The sequence below is a fragment of the Megachile rotundata genome, chromosome 1, assembly GCF_050947335.1.
Source record: "Megachile rotundata isolate GNS110a chromosome 1, iyMegRotu1, whole genome shotgun sequence".
NCBI classification, from domain to species: Eukaryota; Metazoa; Arthropoda; class Insecta; order Hymenoptera; family Megachilidae; genus Megachile; species Megachile rotundata.
In genome coordinates, this window is record NC_134983.1 from 10,914,019 (window position 1) to 10,940,681 (window position 26,663).

The 26,663-nt window shown below is 38.4% G+C and overlaps 1 protein-coding gene and 2 long non-coding RNA genes across 8 annotated transcripts in view; 1 reads left to right on the plus strand and 2 right to left on the minus strand.

Moving 5' to 3' along the window:
• The window catches only part of LOC105661926 (uncharacterized), a 159,140-nt gene extending 146,091 nt beyond the window's left edge, over positions 1 to 13,049 (minus strand). Inside the window, exon 1 of the long non-coding RNA XR_013038650.1 lies at positions 12,548 to 13,049. This is a non-coding gene — a long non-coding RNA (uncharacterized LOC105661926). The remainder of the gene's footprint in view (positions 1 to 12,547) is intronic.
• Positions 1 to 26,663, minus strand: part of Fas3 (fasciclin 3) — a 381,776-nt gene that overhangs the window by 298,560 nt on the left and 56,553 nt on the right. The window lies entirely within an intron of this gene.
• On the plus strand, positions 18,189 to 23,634 carry LOC143264558 (uncharacterized). Of its 2 annotated transcripts, XR_013038310.1 has the most exons (4): positions 18,189 to 18,404; positions 19,147 to 19,329; positions 19,392 to 19,635; positions 21,228 to 23,634. It is a non-coding gene; the product is annotated as an uncharacterized LOC143264558 (long non-coding RNA). The 2 variants fall into 2 exon arrangements; XR_013038308.1 differs by lacking the exon at positions 21,228 to 23,634 and having other exon boundaries at positions 19,392 to 20,996.

Genomic DNA, 26,663 nt, shown 5'->3' on the forward strand with positions numbered 1-26,663 from the left:
TCAACGACGTGGTCGCTAATGCATCAAGAAAGGAGTGCATGTTCGCGCTATAATGGAGAATGCAGGAATATCGTTACAGACGAAGGGTTAATTTTCTGCAACCCGGACAGAAAGATGAGCGCCTCTATATGGGAAATCTGAAATTCATTGGTTACGAAACGCGGATTGAATATCTGGGATAAATGGATTTAATGGGATTTCGCGAAGATATCTAATTTTATTGTACAATTTTATTAAACATGCATATTTGACTCAATACAATAAGTATATTGAAAAATGCACAGTTCCAAAATCTCGTCCCAACAAAAACGCTAAGTCTAAGACACAGGAGCAAAAAGATTCACAACTTTACATTGTGCAATAAATCTTGTCGTGAAGCAACCCGTTCTAATTGTGGCGTTCGCGCATAGACCTTAATTCAAGCAGCACGACTGTTGTTTTGTCGCAACGAGTCGTGGCCCTAAACCTCCGTGTTCCAGCGTATTTACGATAATTCACCGCGTTCATGAATATTTCATCGGCGAATAGAAAATCGTAAATCGTTACGAGCTATCCTTTTTCTATGGAAATTCCCGGCGGAATGGAAGTCGACGAAAACGGTTTCGAGCCACGGGAATCTTGCGAGGATGCACCCGACTTCGCGTCCCCCATGAATTATAAACACCGAAACAAGCAAGTTGTTTAAAAGGATTCGAATTCCGATACTCGGTCGAAACTTTCGATTCGCGCGTTCTGGTAAACCATTTCCGGACGAAACCTCGAAATTGAATGCACGGACCATGGTGAGAGTCCGGACGAAAATCGGCTATCGTGCTCCTCGCGGAAGAACCTTTATTCTTCTTCGTTCTGCACGCGAGCCTCGCGTGTTTCACACGCGAGACAACGGATAGCATTTCACGCGTACGTGCGCGGAAAATAATTCTTCGTTCCCGCGGAAAAATACGGAAACTCTTGAAAAGCGGATGTCGACGTTCCGCGGGAGTAATCGAATTCGGGGGAAAGCGAACGGAAAAAAGTAAGAATTGCAGTGGATCGAGTGGCAAGAATCGCACGACGATATTTTATACCGGCACGTGAGCCAATGTTTCGAAACTGCGCGGAATAAGGCACGTTTACGAAATTTAAGAACAATGATATTCCTTTATCTTATGTATTGCTTGAACAGGGTTGAATTAACAAAGATGGAAACTTCTTATCTATGCTACAAAAGTTTTAAATTAAACTGTTACTTCACTAATGGAGAACAGCAGATGTGTAAAATAGAATCAAAATATTGTAAATCTAATATAAAACGTATAACAGTGTTTTGTAAATACGATGCAGTACTGTTCCAACCTTGTGTACCACTCTATGCAATATAAATAATGTGATACATTAACAGGCAATTAAGAAATGAAAAACAAGAAAATGTTTATGTTTGAAAATTAACAATGCTTAATAATCAATAGTTTAATATGCTTGATTACAGGAATTAATATGAACTTCTATAGAATACCGTATAAACAGGTAATATAAAACCGAATTCCTCCATATTCAATGTGTTAACATGGCTTTAATTATCAAAAATGATAATGCAAATTACAATCAATTATAAATTCGTCCACTCGCATTGATTGCGAATCAGCGCGATGCAAATTGACTTGTTAATATAAATTCACGGCAATCAAATAATTAACCGAGAGGTACAGTTACAAAAGGGAGTAAAAAATGACATATTATAGCTGGATTTCATTAACTCTTGTAATCTGCAAATGTGCTTGAAAAAAAAAGTCTAAAGTACGAACTCAATTGCATAATTAGCAGCACAACTTTAGGGGAGAATGAAGCCGAAGGTCACAGTTTACTACGTCGTAGAACCCCAATTCCCATTTTCAACCCTCGCGTGTTTTTCACCTCGAGTGTCAGAACGAAGAAAGCGGGTGTACATTAAAGGGGGTGAACTACCCTCGAAATTTCGACGATAAAAATAATCTGCGAGAGAGAAGGCGACAGTTACCACTAGCAAATAAGGGTGTCATCTTTCTGATTGGCCCCAAGGAAAACGCCTCCTGTGTTGTAGAACCAAATTGGGGTGCCCTAAGACCGAAACAAGGGGATTTGAGTGCACCCTGGCGTTACATGCAAACCTTTGTCCATGGACGCGTTTCACACGACAAAGACAACGGTAAAGATCAAAGCTCTCCGCTAGGAAGCGAATTTCTGACACTCCTTTAATTAAACGAGCAAGAAATTGCCGATCTTGAAAATGAAACGTAGCATATTGTGAGAAACCCTTTAGGATGCGCTCAAAATAATTTCGACAGACACGTGTCGATTATTCCCACCCCTCAAACAATAGCAGTTGTACTCTTAACTGTTTGAAACTCCTTAAGTAAACCGAACACCCTCTTTGTTCTCGTTCGAGTTGCAGCATCTGGATAACGCATGAATTATAGTTATAGTCTATTACTCCTCTGACAATACAACATCGAGCTGATAACGTTCATCAGCTATTTTCTGAGGGATTATTATCTAATTTACTCGACTCAGATTTATGGGAGATTCGTTCTTCAAATACGCTTTAACTTTTAAATTATTTTTATGACACTTTATTCCCTACGATAAAACACTAATTTGAACGACTGAAATTATATTTTAGACGTTCTTTCTAATTTATGAATAAGATATTACTTAAATACCCTAGCTTTCAATTATTACATTTTAAAAAATTTCCAAACTTGCACTCCAAATCCTTAAACTCCCAAATTGTTCAAATGAATCACCAAACCAAATCTAAGCTGTCAAAAATGTCCGCACCCTCAAGTCCCAAATTCGCAACTGTTTCGAATCATCAAGCTCCCAAACTTCCCAAACTTCACTACTTATTCCTTCAAAACCTAAATCTCTAAATTACGTCTGAAAGTTTACGAACGTGTCCCATGAAAAATCAACGAGTGTTGTTCCCTCTTCACCGTTTCCCCTAGGGAAGCTCGCGGTGTTTGCTAATTCCTATTGCGTCTGGAAGTTTGTTGATATCGTAGGCGTAACTTGGCCGAAGTTTAAGCAACTAACATCGAAATAACAAATGGGGCAAGACGTAATTTAAATTGCGAAAGCGACGAGCGTGCAAAAGCCACGCGCACAATCTCTACGGTATAGGCGAAACGTTGTTCGGCAGAGATTCGTTATTAAGCGTGTGTTGCAACAACATCTCTCGATCCGCGGTTCGGTATGCATCTAATACATGCGAGATTAAGCCGTAAGTCGGTGGTATCGGTGGCGAATACTCAATTGTCCTCTCGTTTGGTATACTGCTACCAGGCACGAACATGCAGCTACGTAAGACTATGTATGCCCGACACGAGGCTCGAATATAAACGCGTGTGTTAGTTTGCGCTCTAGTGGGCCCGGGCACACGTACAATGGGCACCAAGTTTGTCCAGTTACCATGCAAGGAAGCCTCGCGACACGACGATATACCCTGTGAGCCCCGTAGAGGTGCGTGGCGTTAATTCAGGCAAACATACCAGACAGAGAGCACTGTTTGTGTTTGTTTCGGGCGCATGACGTTTGCACGACCGCAAACTATTCCGACACGCTCGCAGAAATTCGAGAGATCCGTTCAACTACCGTTGACGGAAAGGACCCTTTCGGATTGACACTGTCGATACAATTGGATTTCGATAGGCTCGTCTTAGGATTAACGATGGAATCGAGTTCAATGAGTTCATCACATTACCACATTCGTAAGGAATATGGTGCAATGGCTTTCTTTGGACATATGCAATCGTGACAACTTTCAAGTTTACAAATTTTCACATTCTCAAAGTTCAACTTCTTGATCGAAGTTTTGAATTTTTAAATTTTCAATTTTATCAACTTCTCAAAAATTCCTGAGTTACCTAGATCCTTAAATTTTCACGTTCTCTGAATTTTCAAGGTACCAAAGTTTTACATCCCCAAATTTTTCATATTTCCAATCTGGACTATATGTAAAACGTTATCTAATACTATGATCTTCTTCACCTATATTTTGCAGTATATTAATATAAGTTTTGCATATTTAATATTTTTAATATATCCTATAGAAATTTCCTTTTTTGTCTGTATACATATATTTTCTTTACCTACAATGCGGAGTACACTAATAAACTTTTTGTATATTTATTATTTAACGTGTCTTATATACATTTTTCTTTTTTTGTATAAATTTTCTGTACCTACATTTTGGATACACTAGTATATTTCTTTATTTAAAGTGTTTAATATGTCTTGTATATATATTTCTTTTTTTCTGTACAGATTTTATGTGCCTATATTTTGCAATACACTAGTAAATTTCTTTAATTAAAATGTTTAATATGTCTTGTTTATATCTCTCCTTTTTTTCCGCACAGATTTTCATCACTTACGTATCAGCAAATGGTGTCATCGAAGTAACAAACTGTATATCTAATCCACTTTGTACCCGTCGATAATCAAATGCATGAACGTTCGTGATAGCATGAAATATCTACGTATCTGTCATTCCGTATCTTGTGTTCCAATAACGGAGAAACGTTTTCCCATAAAACCGACAATTATTGTGCGATATTTCTTCGGCACTGGCTATTCAACACTGTCAACGTACCCACCGTTTCCCGGTCAAACGAAAAATCGTGACCACGTTAGAACGTGACGTGATACGCATTAATCTAATTCCTTTTTCGGTCGCTTGTCATGCTGCAGCATAAGTTCCCGAGCTTGTACCATGCACCAGCGGATATTTGTTATCGATACAAATTAAATACCGATCAACATCGATCGTGCACGGTGCGGCGCAACGACGAATGTATCGGCAAGAATTGGGTCAGAACAAGGATAAATTGGTCCAATTTGAGAGAAATCAATGCGGGACATACTTTTATTAAAGTTGAACTAGCGATACATTTGGATAGCGATGGTTCTATGTATAGTTAGAAATAAAACTTCTTTTAGCATAAATATGATAACTTATGGTATCATACCTGGTATCCTTACGTATGGTTAAATATGGACATAATTATCTAGTCTTTAACTTTACAAAAAATTACAAAAAATAGGAACGTGTTTAAATGGAGATTACTGGATTTGAATATCTATCAAATAAAACTTTTGGTACAACCAATATTTGAAACGGTATGTAGTTATTTATGTTTGATTTTCTGAACAAACCACAGTGCAAGAGATGTCACATTGATCCTTGGTAAAATTGTTCATTTAATTACACATACTAATTTTCTCCATGATCATAAATTTCTTGAGAAGCATAATTTCGACTAATTTCTTCAATTTGTTGCGTTTATCGATCTTGACGATTAAATCGTTAATAGTACCCCGATCTCAGCGATTAAACCGATAACGCACCGATTCCTGCAAATTAAATAACTATGCCCCATATAATTAACTAACTAGACCGACGGTACATCGGCAACATTCACCATCGCGTCAATAACCTGCTTTGCACAATGGCGAATTCCGTTTTCATTGTTCGTGTCGGCCTAATTGCGGCCGCGTTTGCTCCTGCGATTACAAAGCACCGAATCACCGATGATACGAAACCCCGTGCGTTCGATCGTGAAATATTGATTTCGAGAGAGAGAGAGAGAGACAGAGAAAGAACAACAGACATTTCTTCTCTTCATCGTCGAATGAAAAAAGAAAACAAGGAAAAAAGGATAAAAACGAGAAAAAAAAAAGAATCACCTCATATCTTCGCAACATCGAGCTTTCCTATTCGACAAAGGTGGCCATAACTCATCCGCAGGGGACGACCTTCGAGCTAACTCACCCTCGCCAAAGTTGTCCAGATATTTTATCGAGAATAAGCAAAGAAAAGTATACGAGACGGGAATTCAGCCCCGATATAATCTGTCCAATATTTTTCACCCCTTTCTACGAACACGGTACCCTCGTCCAAAGTCGAACGTCAACCACGGTAGAAAGTGCTAAAGCGGAACAAAGCAGCGAATTCCAGGCGAAAGAATGCGTCGTGTGTGCGTCGGAGGTCATGGGGGTTGTAACGGGGTTGCAGCACGATGTACGAGTACATATGTGCAGTAGCGTAACCAGGTAGCGATCGACGAGGGCGGAGAACAAAATATTAAACCGTCAAACATTATGTAGCCTGAAGGGTTAGTATTTACTAGTGATGTAGGACGTATTCTTATATTTCATGTTCAAAATTTAGACATTTTCAAAGTTACATATTTCAAAATTTCCAGTTCCCTTAATTTCAATTTTTTCAAATTTCCAAATTTCAAAATCTCTAAATTTCCAAGTGTACAAATTTCCAAAATTCTAAATTATCAGTTTACCATATTCCCAAATCTCCAAATCCCTATATCTCTAAATTTCCAATCCTCCAAACTCTCAGTTCATCAAATTCCTAAATCTCTAAATACCTAGATTTCCAAATTTCCAACTCTTCAAGTTCTCAATTCACTAAACTCTCAAATCTCCAAATCCCTGTATCTCCAAATTTCCAACTTTTCAAATTCTCAATTCACCAAATTCTCAAATCTCCAAATTTCCAACCCTCCAAATTTTCAGTTCACCAAATTCCCAGCCCCCCAAGTTTCCAACCCCGAAATTTCCAAATCCATCAGTTTTCAATTCTTAACTCCCCAAATTCTCAAATATTCAATCTCTTAAACTTCCACCCTCCCAAATTATAAATTACCTATCTCACTGTCCAAAATACCCAAATTTCTCAAATCACAGATTCTGAATTTGCGAACTCCCAAATTCACAAATAAACTTCATTCCCAACTCCCCAAATTCCAAACCATCACAAGTTCCATATAATCCACCATATAAACCATTCTATACACCCCAGAAAAAAGCTAGTTACGCCAATGCGCGTACATAGAAACTCGTGAACAAGGTTGGCTTACGTATCGGAAAGCACCGCGCGGAATTCACTGATTTTACGTGCACGCTGGAAAATATATCCAGCAGGAATTGGCCGGATAACGACCGTGGAAAGCTGTTGGTCGTCTAGCAGTAGTACGACCACCAGCTGCGGAGTCGGTATAGCGAGGATAACGCGAGAAGAATATCAACGATGTCTTTTTCGCGCAGCAGAAACCGCGGTAATGCGATTTCTCCCAGAATTCGGACCCATTCATGAATGCATTACTTTCTCGTCGTTCTTGTTTGTTCTGGTTCGTACCTTCTTAACGGAAAATCCTGCCACACTATACTCGCGGGAAATCGCAGCCTGATTATCGGCGTGCATCGCAAACCTTCGCGAACACCGCAAACGGGCTACCATGTTCGCCTTGATTGTAATAATACAGTGAATCGCGCAGGAAGAAGCTATTCCACCCGGATTGAATCGCTGTTCGTTACAATCTCTTCTAATGAGTAGCCTGTGTTCTTTTCAATTTTCGACGGAGCGAACATTTAGCGATCATGGAGATTTAATGAAATTTCTCGTTTATGTTTTTAGAGAGATTCGCACGTGGAATATAATTGAGCGGGTAAAGGTTGCGTTGGTGTGGGGAAATGCAATCTCTGTGTTTGGATGTCTGGTAACTTGGAATTTCTGTATTTTTTAATTTCAAGGTTCAAGAATTGTCTTACAATTTTAGCTTCATCTTCAACATTCACAACAAAAATTATAAGCTTACATTCATCGTACTGCATCATTCTAGTGTTTGATCATAAATTCTGGTAATCTAGATGATAAAGATTTTTCAACACATGATATGCATTTCAAGGTTTAAGAATTGTAAGAGAGACTTACAATTTCGTCTCAGCTTTACGTTCATCTTCAACATTCACGACAAAAATTATAAACTTGCATACATCATACTGCATCATTCTAGTGTCTGAATATAAATTTTGGTAATCTAGATGATAAAGATTTTTCAATACATGAGATATATGTATAGAAATACAAAATCGTGTTATTGGAGTGGAGCAGACGTACAAAACGATCCAGAAGAAATTCCATCAGGACAAACGAAATTTAACTTCCGTTGCTGGAGTTTTTCCAATAATAATTACGAAAGAATTCCACGCTAACTTCCCATCGTTCTTCCAATCTCACCGTGGCTTCCTCTATCGTTTACGATCAATCTCATTCTACTCGACGAAATTACGTCGCCGAGTGGAAACCGCAAGTACGACGGTTACAGGAAGGAGACGGTAAAGGAGCACGCGTATCGATCTCTGTAAATACTCGCTAGAGGTGAAATTCGTCAGAGGTCCTGTTCGATTTAAGCCGAGCGTGTATCGCCGTTCAAAGATTCGAGAGTAGCCTGGGATCAAACCGGATTTAATTCGTGGAAAAGCCGGCGAAATTCAGCCATAAATGCGGCAAAAGGTCCGCTATGATCCTTTGTAATAGCATTACCGCAATTTCGCTACGGCAAAAGCTTTCTTCGGTAACCTCCCATGGTATTTTCCTGCCTCGAGGGTAGTACCAACAGATTACGCGAACCGTACAGAGGTCCGGCTGGTAACCGGCGAAACTATGGTCAGCCTGCTGCAACGGTTTCGCTAGCTACTAGCCCAACCACCGATTTCCAGATTTTCAAAACATCGCTGCGCAAGCAGATTTCTGAGTACAGGTTATCTCCGATGATCATATCAGCCAAATATCTTCTATTAACCCCTTGCACTATTTTGACCAGTCTGATTCGTGACTCAGTATCTCAATACCTTCGCACTGGCACCTGAGTTGTGATCAATTTTAATCTAATTTTTAATAGGCCTCGATTTGGAGTTCAAGTTCAATTAATGATTTCATAGTCAGATTGCATATTACTACATTGACATAACATTTCAGCTTTGTTTGTCTATTTTAATATTATAGCTGTTAGTTCTGACCGACGCACCTGATCATAGAGCAAAGGGTTAATTGATAAGGTAAATCAGAGAGAGATGAGTCAAGTTCTTAAAAAGATCCCAAAATTGAATATCTTGGTCTTACGATGATTTACGATATAAAACAGGCGCATATCATGATAAGTTACTTTATAAAAATTTCAACATATGAAAATTATTAAAATTTCAGAAACTTGTACGTAGTTGAAAGGATCTTCTATCATAGCATTTAATAAAATCTTGCACGAGGTACACTGACAATGTATACATTATAGAGAAAATGGTTTCAGCTTCTGTTTTATTTTCTTCTCAGAACAGGAGCTAAATGAAACCACCTATACTTTATTCAGAGTAATCTAATTCACTTCGATACATACTATAACTATTCTTTCATCCCTAAACTACAAATTATTTAAAAAGAAGCATACCAATCTCTAAAGAAGGATATCGTACTGCATTATCAGTAATAAAATTTTGCTTAAATAGTACAATATATTCTTCAAATTATTTCAATATTCAAAACGATTCAAGTTCCTCTACTGCTCCATAAAAGTAGAGTATTCATTTCCTTTATGAGTATACACATTTTTCATACAGATAGAAGTTTGGAAAAAAAAAGTTGTAACAATATCTACTCGCATTTGTGCAGAAATAAAATGGTTTCATTTCGAGCGTACACAAAGTACAGAGATTTCTGCGGCGACGTTGCTCGTTTGAATGCAACGAAGTTGAAATTCGGACGAGTAAGATGTAACGAGAGGACTTGTTTTCGAAAACTTCATCGCCGCCCTTCAGCCAAGATTGTTATTACCTCGTATTCCCGACGAATCTCGTTTCGGCTACGTGTAAATAGAAAACATTCGGAACGAAAGTTTCCTGCAGGAAAGTTTCGTCAAAGAACTCTCCGGGGTAACCTGTGCCTTCCGGAATTCCATGTTAAACTGCAGTTAATGGTTTAACTGCTGTCAAGCCGCCTTTTTATTTATGCAAAACAGTGGTTCGCAAAGTGCATTGCATTCGATTTTTTAATTTTACATAATTGTATTATGTAACTTTGCGAGTTTCAGCATTTGTGGAAATTTGGGACATTTGGAGAATTTGGGAAATTTGGGGAATTTGAGAAATTTGGAGAATTTGGAGAATTTGCGATATTTGGAGAATTTGGGAAATTTGGGAATTTGGAAATTCGGAAATTTTATGAAATTAGGAATTTGGAAATTCGGAAATAGGGGATTGGGGAAATTTGACGAATTTGGGGAATTTGGGAATTTGGGAATTTAGAAATTTGGTAATTGGGGAATTTGTGAATTCGGAAATTTGGGAAATTGGAAATTTGAGAATTCGAAAATTTGGGAAATTGGAAATTTGAGAATTCGGAAATTTGGGAATTGGGGAATTTGGAAATTGGAAATTTGAGAATTCGGAAATTTGGGAATTGGGGAATTTGGAAATTCAGAAATCTGGGAAATTGGAAATTTGAGAATTCGAAAATTTGGAAATTGGGGAATTTGGGCAAACTAAGGAAAATTAAATTAATTTGAAAATTTGGGAAATTGCGAAATTTATAAAATTGAGAAATTTGCGAAGTTCGAGAAAACTGAGAATGTGGAAATATCGAAAATCGTGAAAAACTGAGAATAACCTATCCGAAAATGGACGAAAGATACCATGATCCGTAAAAATATGGGGAGTCACAGTACGATAGATTTATATTCAGAGTAAACAGAGGTTTTAAACTGATGTGTTTACGATTGGAAAAAGAGGACTTTTTGGCGCATTCAAATCGACGAACGCGATTCTTTAAAATCCGTGGTCGTTGTTTCAACGCGTCGCGTGTAAACAGCCCGAAGGTAAACGCCATGAGGCACGAACAAGTACATTAGTCGAAAAGTCAATACATACCGCGTAACGATTTGAACAGTGAGAGACACTGAACGAACAAATTTCATGCTACCGTTCGATGTTTGTACCTCGGCCATGGTTTTCATAAAGATTGCATGTCCGTTTGCCGCACGGATACGGTTTTCAATTTTCGATACGAATCAAATTTCTGTTACTCGATTCGTGAAAACATATATAACCACAAGCGAAACAGAAAAGAAAGGATTCACTGTGGTATCGATAACAATATTATACACAGTATATGGTCAAATGTTCAACAAAATCGATTCACTCTTTCGGCTACGCCGATGGAAATAAGAAATATTCTACATGCTATTTAGATCTGTTTAGTTTCGTTAATTATAAAACCAATATTAATGCATGTAAAATAATATCGTTTCGATGAATATAATTTATTAGTATTTCATTGATTTTTAAATATTCAAATTTTCCCATCTCTTAATTTAGAAATTTATAAATGTTCATACTGAGCAAGATAGAAAATGGACATTTAAATATCAATTGAGAGATGTAGTTCTCGAACTTATAAATTTTCAAATTCAAAATTTCCAAGCACAGCATGCAAACAGTTTCGTCCATATTGCACAACTTTTTCTTCCGCAGCACCATTCAGAGCCACATGGCGAGACTTCGGCATATTTGAGACATAGAATCGGCAATGTAATATCATCCAAGTTTTTTCCTCAAAAAAGTTTCTTCGAATAAAAGGTACACAGTTTACATACGATATCATACGTCCGATTAGAGAATAACTAAATGAACCGATAAATTGCTTTCTCCCCCGAATTTCCCGCGTATTTACGAGCGCCAATCAAAATGGCTACGCACAGATCCCTATCCACGTGCCGTAAATACCTTTCGTAACGTCATTCTGGAAACGGACCGATTTAATCAGTCTTCAAACGTTACCAAGAACGGAATTGCGATTCTTATCGTGACCGACTGTATCCTCGCGAACAGATTGAAAAAGCTTCTCGTCGCGTATATTATACGGGCGATTTCTTCGCAAAACAGTTGGTAGTCGGAATTGCTGTGTCAATTTCGAACGCCATTTCGTCTGGATTTTCATCGTCCGCAAGAATAAAAGACTTCACAAAATAGCCTTTCGATTGCTCTCGTCCTCCCAATTACCCCTATAATGAATGTTTTCTGACTGAAACCGAGCTCGAGCCATTTATACATACTTCTATATCTATAATGAAGCGGATAATTAACGTCCGACCTACTTTAATCTGATTTAAAAATCGAGTTTCAATTATATCAATAATTCTATAAATGCATACATATCGAAGCATTTCTATAAAATTTGTGCATGGTTTAGTACCATTAATACGTTTAGTGTTACTGACATATCGACAATTAAGTATTAAGACAATTATTAAATAATTATAATTTATGAAGATCAACATCGGTTTCAAGTAATTTTAAATAATGGTACTAAAAGTACTCATTTCTTTTTAGTAGAGAAAGCATGTTTCAATCTGCCTCTTCGTCCTGTATATCTAAACGTTGTTTTATCGTTGAAATGTACACAAACGGCGATTATTGATCCAATAACATCGTTGCCCGGTACAAACCAATCTTCTTTCGAATTAATCCAACCAAGAGTACAAGTTCGATACAATTCACGAATTTCGCCTGGAGCGTGCCCGATCCACCCCTATACCTCGTACCCAAACAGCCATAACACGGAACCACCATAGCGACCAAAGACCTGTGTTTGCGTATTTCCGTACCAACCACGCGTTCAAGGAACATTACATCACCGTCCCATATTTTTCCCCCGACACGTGACCCGTTACCCTTTGCTTACCCTGTGTTTCTTCGTCGTCCGCAACACGCACGTGCCCCGAGTCCGAGAAGAAAACGACGAAAATCGCCGAGTTCGGCCACGGGCTCAGCCACGGGGCATTAATATAAATTTCAATAACAGTCACCGTTTCTGCGCCGGTTTTGAGCGTACACACGCGTGTGCCAGCGTCACGTCGCGAACGTAGGTCGACGTTAGTTGCTAATTCACCTTTTGCCCCGGGCAAATATTCCAGTTCCGTCCGAAACACCAACGCAGAGTTATCCATCATATTCGCCAACTCGACGTTTAACGCTAGTTGCTTTCGTTCGAGAATTAAACTTTCCGCGAGACGTGTCGCGTGTTATGCTACCGAAACGATCGTCAGTCGTTTATTTACAGGGGTAATCGAGGTATAGGCTACCACCAGACTCTAGTTATGGTGTTACTATTTATATTATCGAGCTTCACTTCGCGCGGACTTTCAATGATGCTCCTCCCTCAGGAGATTCATGAACTTTCCAAACTTTTCGCGAATTTTGAAATTAATTTTCAGATTTAAAAATTTCCAAAAATTATAGCTTAGTCAATTTAAAAGTTCAGATACTTTAATCTTCTTGAATATAAATATTTAAAAATTTGTTAACAAGAATAAAAAGTTAGCAATGTCTCGGATGTCGAATCAATTGTAAAAGGAGCACAATTTGGCCTACCAATTTCTAAATCGAATGTTACTGACAGACGTAATGAAATGTAACTTTCAGTGAACCGATACTAATCCACCGCAAATGTGAATAATAGGCAAAGTAATTAACACAATCGTTAATTGGAGCACGTTCTGTCGGTTAACTCTCTATGCGAAGGTATCGATAGTAGTTACCCTATGAGCGTTTCGCGTCGTAATAAACTGAATTATGTCGTTTATCCAGCGTTCGTGTTGAACACTCGACGAATCGAAAATTCTCCACGAAACACCAAACAGTCAAATTTAATACGCCGCATGAATTTGCATCAGGGGATTAGAGAACTCGGTAGTTCTGGTATCGATAATTCGCGACGAAAAATTACGATAAACAACGAACAATTTGGGGGATTTTTGGACTTAACGGATTACACGAACCGTGAAATTGTTTCGAACGCCCCTACTAAAACTGCTTCGGCTATCTCAGGGGGGCTAAACGTTAATTCGTATCTTGGATTTCTCGATTACTTTAAGGGTAATTAACTCTTATCGCGCAATTATCGCCCCTTTGTTTCTACTCCGAATGACTCTGCAAACTTGTTATAAACATTTGAAAGATTTCTCTAAAACTTTGTGTTATTTTTCATGTGCAAGGAAATCGGGTCTCGCTATATGGCCGAACCTACTAATACTTCTTCATTATCACGGTGTAGAGAGGTTCACTTTTAAATTTGCAATTCCACAAATCTTCGAATCCATAAATTTAGAGGACGACCGTCTCTGATCATCTCGTCCAATTAAGTCGTTTGATTCGTGATAAAATCTGCAAACAAACTCAACGAAGCACAAGGAACGATGGATCGATAGAACGATAGCAAAGTTGGAGAAGCCTGAATATAGCGATTCAATTTAATGGCGACGACCGATCGTAAACCGTTTCCACTACTCGATTCGAGTCACACTAGCAAATTTCACACTCCTCGAACTTGCCCCTCTACGATTTCATCGTGCACGAAAGCCAAGGTGACCAGTTAGCAAATTAAAGAGAGCTATTGGACTCGACGACTGCATGGATTGAACGCTTCTACTTCATTTAACTTCCGAGTACTGTTTTAGCATCCAATCAGTCGACAAACAATAATCACCCTTAATCTCACAAATTAAGCAGCGCTGCTAACTCGCCAAATTAAATTCGTTGGAAACTTTACTTTGTAACGTTATTATTATTAGTTCCAACAATTATTATTAACGTTTAACACTCTAGAAATTTAAAATATTAAATATGCAGAAATTCGTTGCTTAGAAAATGTCTAAGAGAGATGCAGGAATTTACATATCTGGGGATAAAGAGATGCAGGAATCTACATATTCAGAGAAACTTAGAAATCTGGCATAACACCGGCTTAGTAGTTGAAGAAAGAATGAAATATGTATCGTGTTATTTAATTGAAGTTGTTAGAAATGATAGCAACGTCCAGTTGGCACGTTTAAGTTAACAGAAAACCTGTCGTCGAGTTTTCTTTTTTCCGGTAGAAAACAGGAAACGACTATTCGTCACAAGGTCTCATAACTCTCAGGCTGATATCGCGGCTCGCACGGCTTGCTCACAACAGTCTGAACAACAGTTGGACAACTCGTGGCACGATGGCAGGGGGTTCGCTGCTAAATCACAGGACGCAACTGCTGGCACGCCCTTTTGCCCGTGGCACCTCGTGCGATTCCAGGGAACGACCCCCTTAACCCCTGCCATCCATATCGAGCTTAAAGCTGCTTAACGACGCCGCTGCTTCGTAAATTGCGATTCTTTTCGTCCGAGTCTCGTGTCGTTCGCGAAACCAGCTAAAGCAGCCACCGGTCCAGATGAGATTTCTCCTCAGGGTTGTTGCTTGCTTCTCCAACAACCTCGTCTGGCTAGAAATTCACGAATCTAGATCCAACGCTGCTACCTTGCACACTCGTTTCTGACACGACGCTGAAACTTTCCACGCTATTTATAGCCTTGTAGATTTACTTAATTTGCAAGCTAAGTTCGCGGACTTGTAGTCTCAACGGTTCTCGACACGCAATTGCAACATTCTAATTTCACACTTTGCACGGTGGTACGTGATACAGGAATTTTCATGGCAGTTTGTCGTCCATTTTACGATAATCTCAGGCTGCCGAGGACGAGTAAACTTTCATATTTTTCACTACAAACTTCTGTACTTATAATATGCAGCTAATTCTGTAGTTTTCTGCTGAAGTTCTGCAGGTGTGAATTATAACACGAACAAATTCACAAAATATATGATATGTCCTTTTTAAGTCTAAAGAAATATATAATAATAGATCGCGATACAATCATAAAGTTTTATGCATTATAAAATTGTAATACGACTGATCCTTATTTGTTTATATTTCGAATGTAATCCTCCTTGAATAGAAGACATACAATACTTCTATTCATTTGACGTCGAGATGACACTGAATAGTCCCCCATTAGAAAAAAAAGATATAACACAGGGGGTGAAAACCCAAATCTGCCACACGGTTGAACGATCCCCGAATGTCACGACCTCCACTTGCCCGTTCAAACAGGGAAACAACTATTTAATAGGTATAACAACGCCCGTTCTATCAACGAGCCCAGGAAAAACTGCACCCTCGAGAGGATATTAGAGATTTCGTCACGCCGATCGTGCAACGATTTCCGTTCAATTTCACGCCTCCTCCGTCAACATTAGTGAGAACGCGTCGCCGAAGACACGGCAGATGCGACAACTCGCAATGTGTACTTACATAAATTGCAAGGGGAAACCGGTGGGGAGTCGGACATATGTCGCCGATGCATCTCGCGCGACGACAAAGGCGGAAAATATCGAGGAGGTGAAATTAGGGCGCGCGAATTCAGAGTGCACGATCGAGCGTAAAACGATGTAATATAGGGGAGTGACATGTCCAGGGTCGGATCGTAATAGTTGGGTCCCTAACCCTCGCACGGGACGGTTGTTTCCGGAGGCGCTGTATTAACCGATTAATTAGAAATCTTGGCTCGGCGGCTAATCTTCGTCTAGAGTGGGGGAGAGGTCTTGAAGCTCCGTAAATTAACCGGAACTCGGTCGTGGCCTAGAACCGAATTCCCGCTGAACAACATAATAGGACAATCTTAATCGATTATCACGTTAGTCGCGCGCGATAAATGCAAATGACAATTTTCAAGCGCCCTCAAAGACTCGTGCTCGAACGACCGGGTCGATCGAGTTTGATTGCTGCAAATTGCCATAAATAATTGTAGGCGTTACGTAAAGAAGGACCCTCCTCTTTCTGGACGCCTCAGACACTAAACGACCGTTATCGAGGCGACAAAAAACGATTCACGCTTCTACGGGCTATTAAAGCGGAAAGACAGCACAACCGTTCTCTTTAGCCGTTCGATAATGTGACGCGTGAAAGGCGAGGCGAGCTGCTTTGCCGTGAAAACATGATAATTAACTCCCTGCTCGGGAACAGGTGGTCGACATTTTTTGCTAGACCAGACACGGTTGTCCTTTGTGCAACCAAAGCCTGCTTTTAACGAAATTAAGAACGTTAAGAACGCGTATGCTTCTAGTCAAACGCCTAACTGTTTCGGTAACTTATTCCTGATCAACAGGTACTCTGCCAATTCTCTTTTTAACCGATTTATCTGATCTAAACGAAAAACATGATACTAGACGATAACTGGCGGTATTGAGACTTTTTATTATCATCCTTTCACGTTACACACCGCATTTTTCATACATTTTGCATACAGGTTTTGCGCGGATGTTATCATTTAATTTTATTGCAAACTTTCAGGATAGACTGATATAATTTTAGCGATTAGTCACGTTTAAAGTTCAAGGCTGCTTGGTCGAGAATAGTTTGACAAGCGAAAGTTGCGTTTGAAATCCAGTAATCAAATTATCAAGTGTTTCTATCAGAAGTATTTCAGAATAACAGTTTTAAGAGTGATTATTTCAATAAAGATATGTTAATAATGTACCTATATAAATAATATGATACATTATAATTAAGTGTACAAGTATTTAATGTTTTTATTGAATCTGTTAATGTCCTGTTCTACTTATTATTATACCCACGTTCTAGTTATTATTATTATAACAACAGTATTTTCGTTATCCATATGTTATCAACACAGTCCTTACTGTACAGCAATATTGCTTGATTATATACAATTTGCGATAATGATCTTTCGTGACGCGTTAAATTCCGTCATCACAGGTGTGTGATGTCTTTAAAACATACGAAAGTCGTTTCAAACTTTCACATGACTTAAAAGAATAATATAACGGCATATGAACAGCACGCAGTTTGAAAACGTGTTATTTTGTTGTATATTAGTTTCTAGACGCAAGACACGCTGAATCTCTCTACTTTCCATCGACATATGTGTCAGCACTTAACAAACGCGATATATCGTATTTCAAAACTTTTGAAAGAAATTTTATAGCCAGAGTTCGGCAAACGTATTTGGAATCCACTTTATTCGCAAAATTGGAAATAATATTCGCATTGGAGATGGGGACCTTTACGAGCATTCAAATCCTCGAATCTTTATATTTCCGATTTTTTATTAGGTGGAATGAATTTTTGAAATTGTCAACTATCTTATGAAGTGTATAGATTGTCAAACATCAGAGTTAGCCCCTAAGCTATGAGAGATGCCAAGTGTAGAACGTTGACAGTGTTAATGTGGAGTATCTAACCCACCGATAGAAATGTAAATCGCCCCAATAGTAATCCCGGACTATTATAGGGAATAGCAGGTTCTGTTTCTCGTGCATCGACAATTTTTTCCGAAGAGCCTATCACGCTCGGTACTCCACACGAATACACAGCATCCATAATCAGCGGTGCACGTTGTACCGATGCAGCCACGCAACGATGCAATGAATGGGTGGAAGGAGCTGGAAAGAGGTTGTAAATGTGGACCAAGGCTACAGATTGCGCAGAGTAACGCGATACCTCGACTACGAACGAACGGCTTTTGCATGTGAACTGCAAATCTTCGTGGCCGTTTCGTGTTCTAGCCGCTCGTGTTCGCCTGCTCGTGTTTTCTACCTTGTTAATTTATTCGCGAACGGAACATTAACTAATTACCTCGTTATCAATTGGGTCGTTCGCGGAACATCGCCGCATTGTTTATTGTCTGTTACACTGGCTGAATGGGACAAGAAGGTAAATTCGAGCTATCCGTTTTCACGGTTCTTTCTCACGTCGCGGCGCGTCGCGTCGCGCCGGGAAAAAGAGACGCGCGATAAATGCATCTGCTTCGGAACTTTTCCAATTTCACCGCGCAAGATGCTGCCTTTGTTTCTGTTTGCGCCGCTCAACCGGGAGAACCGTTCTCACGGACATTAAGTATTTTATTCTGTATTCATATCGAAGACGAGGAAAGAATATTTCATCGCTTTCTCGCAACGCGCTCCGGGGGATGAAAGTGCGACCATTTTTTTGCCATCCTGCACCGTGAACTTCTGCAATTTTACAGAGCAGCATACTAATCTCGTTCATACCTCTTACCGCGTAACCTTTCAACGAAACACCAAGTTTTCTTACAATTTTGAATCAAATCACTTGTTCATCGGAAAAAAAATAACGGGGATAGATAACGGAGAGGATTAAGGTGATCGCGTTGTATTCGTTTCTCTACGACCATCTTGTTTGTATGCATCCGCATCTGCCTCGACCTTAGAAAATTCGACTTTATTATACATGTGGTATTGCTGTTTAAAAAGACATTACCACCCTGTGGTGAAGTCTACTGCTGTATTTGTAAAACCTTCATTTTTGCAATCATCGAGCTTCGTAGTCGAATTTACGAAATCGTCACACCTTAAATATGTGTACTTGAAAGTTCTCAAATTTTAGTACTCATATCTATAAATTTTTTCAATTTCTAAACTTTCTTACGTTTCAGCAAGCAGGAAAAGTTTTCTCCTAGCACTACCCCTATTTAAAAAAGATCATCGTTACATCGAAACGGAGGGTGGCAATCTGCCTCGACCGACGCCAATTTTAAAGAAACATCATCCCAGTTTCGGTTCGTTACGACAGAGTTGAACACCGCTCAACGACAATAACGAACGTACCATGAAAAGAAGTAAATACTATCCTGCTGAAGGTATTCGTAGGAATGTTCCTTTTATCGATTCGATTTTACAGTTAACCGAACGAGCGGAGAAACGACAAAAGGATAGTGACAGAAGGAATTCAGGGAAGCGAATATCAGAGGCTGACGCTCGACATGTCGGCTATCAAAGCGTACAATAAAAGCCAACGAACCGTGAATTTTCCGGCGTCACGCGTCGAATACTTTTCCGCGTGTTGCTCAGCCACGGCAAAAATTTACAGACTTGGAAAAATGTATCCCGTGCCCGGACGACGTGCATAACTTCATCGGCGGATCGTAAGCATCGAACACACCGCGTCGTTCTCCATTCAGACATGCAAATAGCTTATTGGCTTACGAGCTTTCCGTTCAATTTCATGAAACACACCGCATATCAAAGCCAATGAGATCGATGGCTATGAAACTTTAATTCGATCGCTTTTACTAACGTTTACTTCTCTGTATCATGGCATATACAAGTCTTGTTTCCTCAGAGAGAATACTGCAACTGGAGCGGTGATATCTACAAGGGTTTTTGGGAAAATAACAGAGATAGGACGTGCGTATGTGAAGGCGTAGAACTTTGGTATCCTAATAATTTAAGAACTTGAGGTTTGAAAATAGACACGAATAAAAATCTAGAAATTTGTAGTCCAAGAATTTGAACCTGAAAATTCAAGAAATCGAACAATCACAAGACAATTTAAAAACTGTCGAGTCTTCATCGAAAAAATGTCTATATGCAGCGGAGTATAGGCTCGTATGATCGATAGATGTGTGTGGCAGACACAACGGACCAATGTATCAAAATTCATACCGCGTATCACCTTTCGTTACCTGCCCATTTCGTTTTTACAACCGGCCTTCCGATCATCGTATCATCCCGTCTCGGGATTTTATGGAACGACCGCTGTTATTCCGGTATCAAGCGGAATACCCAGACAACGCTAAATAATCATACAGAACTCGAACCGGTCGATTGGCTGATCGAGATACAACGTATATCCGAAATCGATACAACGGATCGCAGAAAATCAAAGCCCCAGGACAAGAACCACTCCATGCGGATTTTGCTTCGTATTGCCGTTGCGATTCCAACGGGTTACATTCTATTACAGAGTACCATATGGGTTATGTACACGTTGCCGTTTAAACGCAATTTTACACAAGCCATCTGTATGGATGCACTTTCAGAAAATAGGTTATATACGTTCAAAAATGATCATTTGATGGAGAAGAATAAATTGGAATTATTGAATATTTGCTCTATTTACTTATCACTTATTTTGTGAGGTATATTTGTGAGTCATTTAAGTAAGATACATTTTGTGGGTCAAATAGAGCTATCTAAAATATCTCATATACGGTTTTACGTGAAAAAAAACTCAAGACAAAATTATATTATGTTAAAGTTGATTGTAGAAAAAATTTTTTTAGATGCAACTTATTAAACGGAACTTCAGCATATTTCTTTAAAGACTTGTATATTTCTTTTTGCGTATGATGATTTTTCAGAATATTCTATATAAATAAGTATTATCGTGCATTATCAAGAAGACCAAGGATTCAAGAATTATTTTAGCTAGAAAAATAATGCGTTCTTCAACGATAAGGCAGCCTAATACTACTGTTTATCACTACTACAAATATACATAACATACCAGGAAAAATTGTATGAATTGATCTATGGAAACAACAGTTCAGTCATGTGTTTACGAAAAATTTGCAATTCTTTCTTTAAACAGAATTCCACAAATCAGTTACATAGAACATTTTATCTGGAAGAAATATTGGAATATCAAATAAAAAGGATTATGGCTGGTGTTTTCAATTTTCGTATCTTGGAAAGAGCTGACATTACTCATTGACCAACGCAATATTTGTTTCAGAATATGCTATGTATACGTGTACGTGTATCGGTAAGGAAGGAGAAGGAGCAGAAAGCCTTTGAACGGTGTTACCTCGAGACAAAGCCATCATCTCAGCATTGTCTGGGCCAAACCAAGCAAATCAACCGCCAACCGCTTCTGCTGCTTACCTCTCATCCCCTCTTGTCTGTTCATCCTTTGCTCCCGTTTCGCACGAAAACCGTGCAGACCAACCCCCTAAAGGGTGCCCACTAAAGAGAGCATTGCCGTCACTGATCTACCGTGTTCAACTTCCAACCCCCGATTCCTATCATCGGATACCTTGAGTGCCAAGACCAAGATTTCCACGAATTCTTGTCAACTACCCAACATCCCAACTTGCACGATTTACCTACGATTTACTTGCTAGATGTTCGGCGAAGATGTACAATACTTTGCTAGTTTGTTGATACAAGTGCTGAGATCTGCTATAATTGCTTTTAGCTTATAGGGAGATAGTGGACTTGCACACTTGTGAGTAGTTAATTTGGAGATTTAGGTGTTTAGACATTTGACTTTTGTTTTGACAATTTTCCACGTTTCTTAATCTTCACATTTCTATGTGGTCAGGTTGCCACATTTGTAAATTTCCAGATTCCACATTACCACTCTTCCACATTTTACATTTCCATATTTCTATATTGTCAAATTTTCACATATCTAAATTTCCAAATTCTCAAATTGACTAAACCATCAAATACCTATAGTTTCAACAAAATTCTGAAACAGCAAACATCCATCACCACAATCCCCCAACTTTCCGCCAACATCAACAATGCTACTAAAAACTTTCCACACGGTTCCCAATTATGCATCATCGTTATCATAATAATAACGTTACTAGATGCCTCGAGTTCCGATTCGTTTAAATATTCCATCACATTGAAACCGTGATACGAGATATGGAAATAAAAAGTAGAGCGTAATCATAGTTGAAAATGACCGAATATCCAACGCGGGAAGCATTACTGTGCTACAGAATTACAGCGCGATAATGAAATTTGCGTGTCATGCGTGCTCTCACGGGTTATGGAAAACAGCGGGGAAGGTCGAATATTTTTGGCACGTAGGACGAACAAGGCGAACTGATAATGTGGGAGAATGAGTCACGCCACTCACGTAGGAGGAAGGAAAAAAAGTGAGTGTATGTAATTTCATCAGGAGGCATCGGGTTCATCTAGATATATCATTATTCGCGGCGAACTCTTGGGAATCGCAATAAGTGAACACCTTCGAGGCATTGTATTAACGTTAACGCCAGCAAATATGTGCATCTGGAGTTGCGATCTCTGACGTGTCCGACTGGACGTGTGTAGTTTAACGATCAACAATTCGACATTATGTTAACAAACGTTGGGTATTTCACTCGTGAAACGACGACGTTCGATGTAAGCTTAATTACTATGCTGTGAGAATAACAATTATTTATTCGATTTGGAGACTGAAATCTGTCAGCGATCTATTTCGGTATACTTCTGTGTATTCCATATTTGAAAGACTTCGAGTTTATTTAATAATTTAATTATGTATACATTTTGGTCATTTATGCAAGGTTTTAAAAGGAATCGATCCAGTGTATAAATATATATAGAAGAAGACATCAGAAGGGAGAATATTGAAAAGAATGCATGAACAACGGCGATGGTTTATTTAAACCAGAAATAAATTAGTAACACTAAATCCTAAATCTTGTAATTCAATAAAAATCGTATAAACGTATTAAAGCAAAATAATTCAAGAGATTAAAAATTTATTATTAGTTCATTAGCGAATACCGATAAAATGATAACAATGGACCTCTTGTCATTAAAATATACAATCGTTATGGCATTAAAACCTACAAACGTAATAGCATCCCACAATTGCCATTATATAAAATTCACAATGATGGTAATCTTTTTTTGCGACAAAGGAAAAACATGAAAATATCTCGATCACGCAATCGTAGTTCCACGCAATTTGTGTCTCAAATAAATGCATTCGTTTGCGGACGAATGTTAACGATTTTCAAGCATTTCGTAGAACGGTAAAAGCGTTAGTAAAACAAGCGGTGTATTATACGGAAATGCTGACCTGTGAGCACAGGTGGTTGTGTGGAACCGTCTCCACCCAAACCAACATAGGGTTCACGCTACGTTACGCACATTCCACCTTACCACTCGAATAGTAAACGTTCTTCGTGTACACGCAGATGTGTACACGCAAATGTTCCAAATGATATACTGCCGTATGATTATTAATCATAATTATTAACCTTCAGTTGCATTATCAACTTTTGCGGATCAATGTTCAAACCGTTTCGGTCTGCACCGGTTCCCACGTTTTTAATGAACGTAGTGAAAGTGATACGTTAAACTTGAAGCACTTCTATATTAATTTCATCGTAAAAAACATGGCTATATTCATATATTCATAATTTTATTTTTATATATTTGTATATATATATTTATATCTTTATTTGCATATATATTTATGTTTATAATTTTATATTTATATTTAATTTTATATATTTATGTATTTATACTTTTACTTTTATATATATACACATATATTTATGTATCTGTAATTTTATTTTTGTACATTTTATTCATATCTTCAAAAGTACTAAAAAGTATACTATTATATCAATGGTAATGTTAACTAATTAGCTGAAACTGTTTCAATTAACATTAAGAATCGATAAATTATAAAGAGTAATATAACGTGTAGTTACTCAAGGCCTGAAATTATAATGCACGGCGATATAATGTAAAATAGGGAGATAGTAAGATAAATCAGGATCCGCGAAGACACGCTGTTTAAATAGACTAGTAAGATAGAGAACTGTAGAAGGTACTTACATAATGTTCCACGAGCTATAACCGCGACACCGGTGTCAGAAATGAAAACAAGAAACAGCGAGGTTGTATTTCGTAATTACATAACGTAGCTAATAATTGTGTTTTAATTGTAATATAAACTCTCACGTATTTCCGGCTAACAATTTGCCGCACGTGACCCAGATATTGAATAACCTCTCATAAAAGAATGAAACGTTCTAATATTCCCCATAGTACCGGAAGTATTAAGGTAATAAAAAGCGTTCCGAGATCTTATATCAAAGTGTACGAGCAATGTCATTAGCGTAGGTGGCAATTACGTAGACACCACAATTAGAGAAAAACATTGTACGAATCAGCTGAATAATTCAGCCGGTTGGATCGGTCGCTCGGGCAAATAATGGCCGCCGGTATAATAGATTACCCGTGCAATTCATTTTCTCCCTATACCACTGATGCACTCTAATTTAACTAAAGCTCGTTAATTAAACCGTTTAAAATAGAATTTCCTGTGAAATTAAGTGCAAGAAGGCGTTCAATATCCATAGAGATTATTAATGCTAGCAATATCCCGTGCACCTGCGCGCTTATAGATCAGATGGATCTACAGGAGGGTAGGGTGAAGACAAGCTGGTCGTCGACGGTTACGACGATGACTATGACGAGGTCTGCGGGTTTGCGGTTAACCCTATGTACCAGCCGGAGAGAAATAGGGTCAGTGCGTTGCATGCGAATAACAGCTAATCGCTGTCTAATAAGTTTGCCCGCATAATCGATAACAGACGTCGCCTCGAGCGTCCTGTTCTCCTACCCGGCACACGTGGATTTCGCGCTGATATTTAATAAACGATATTCGGTAGCCCAGCTACAAATTGTTAAATGTATTAGGTCCATTTTTTGAACAATTATCTTAATAAGTTCTTGGTGTTTTGCAATCATTTTGTGTTACAAGTTACAGATTTTTGCATTCTCTTTTATATTTCAAAATTCTGTAATTTCTCTCTGAACTTTGTAAATGCTTGAATTTCTTGGAAATCGTCAAACTTTTAAATTTATATATCTTCAAATTCCTGAGTACCGAATCAAATTGTTGTTCATCATTTTACCCCCAAACCTCAAGTTTCAAATTTCCTGTAAGTCCTTATATAACCTATATTCTTCAATTTCCCAGCGATCCATAAATTTCCAGATCTCTAAATCTTAAAGTGCACAACTTTCAAAATCCTTGTATCTCCGAATCTACAAATCTGTAGATCCCTAAATCTCTTATTCCGCAAGTTTCAAAATCCTTCGAATCTACGAATTTCCAGATTCGTAAATCTGCGAATACGCAAGTTTCAAAATCCTTAAATCTCCGAATCCATAAATTTCCAAATCCTTAAATCACCGTATCCATAAATTTCCGAACCCTTGAATCTGCGAATCTACAAATTCCTGAATCTCCGAATCCATAAATTTCCAAATCCCTCTTCGTATTCACAAATTTTCACATCTCCAAACTTCAAACCCTCATATTCCCAAATTTCCAAACTTTCAGTGCGTCGTTTCTTTTTACACCCACTTCAAAAATAATAAACGAAAAAGATTGTGTAATATGCTAATTTAATTTCGCGATACTAATTTGAACTAATAATTTGCAAATGTTTTTAGCCACGTACAGCACGCTCGTTTGCGAGGTTTGTGTTTGCTAGGTTTCCTCGGGAGTTCGTAATCGAGCAAGCATGATTATGAAACTGTAACAGGTTGTCGGTTATTGCAAGCCAGTAGCAAGGGAAAGCATCGCCGCCGCTTATTATTGCAGACTCACCGTTTATAATCGTCGAAACTGCAACGAGATCTGCCATTGAACGAGGAACCTATGTACGATTGCAAATGGTATCGATGAAGCTGCACCTCTCGGGATATTGCTGTCGATCGCAATTTGCACCGGTAATACGTATCTCACGTATTAACTTGTCAGATCCGGATCATAGTGATACGCATTTTTGTTTCAATACTTTCGAAAAACGCACGATTTTTAAAATTACACGCGTGTCAATGTTTTGACGGACGAGCTGTCGATATTCATTCATTTAACGAATCATGGCTGGTGTTCAGTTATAGAAAAGGACAGAGTTTCGAGATTTTGGGACTTAAATATTTAGAAACACAAAAACCCTCAATTTTCTAATCTTACTTTTGAGTTTTTAAGTTTTCGAATTTCCAAGAGTTCAAACTCCGATTTTTTAATTTCCAGAAGATTCTAACTTTGAACTATTTTTAATTCGATGGTTGAATATTCTAAAATCCCAAAACACTTTCAAGGTTTCAAAGTCACAAAATTTACAAAATTCCAAAATTGCCAAACGTCCTAAAAATTAAAAAAATTCTAAATCCTATGATTTCTTTCAATTTATCAGTGGAGTCCACGTAATAATTTGAAGAATTCGCAAACTTTCCTTATAATCCGCGGTTCCAAAATTTTGCTATCCGACAAATCGATAGAGAAGAGTAGCCATAAAGTTGTTACGAATGAAATTTCCTTAATTCGTTTCCCGTTTCAGCGATTCTTCGCGAATTATGATTTCATTAAGGAACAGAATCGACCGATAGCTTCCGC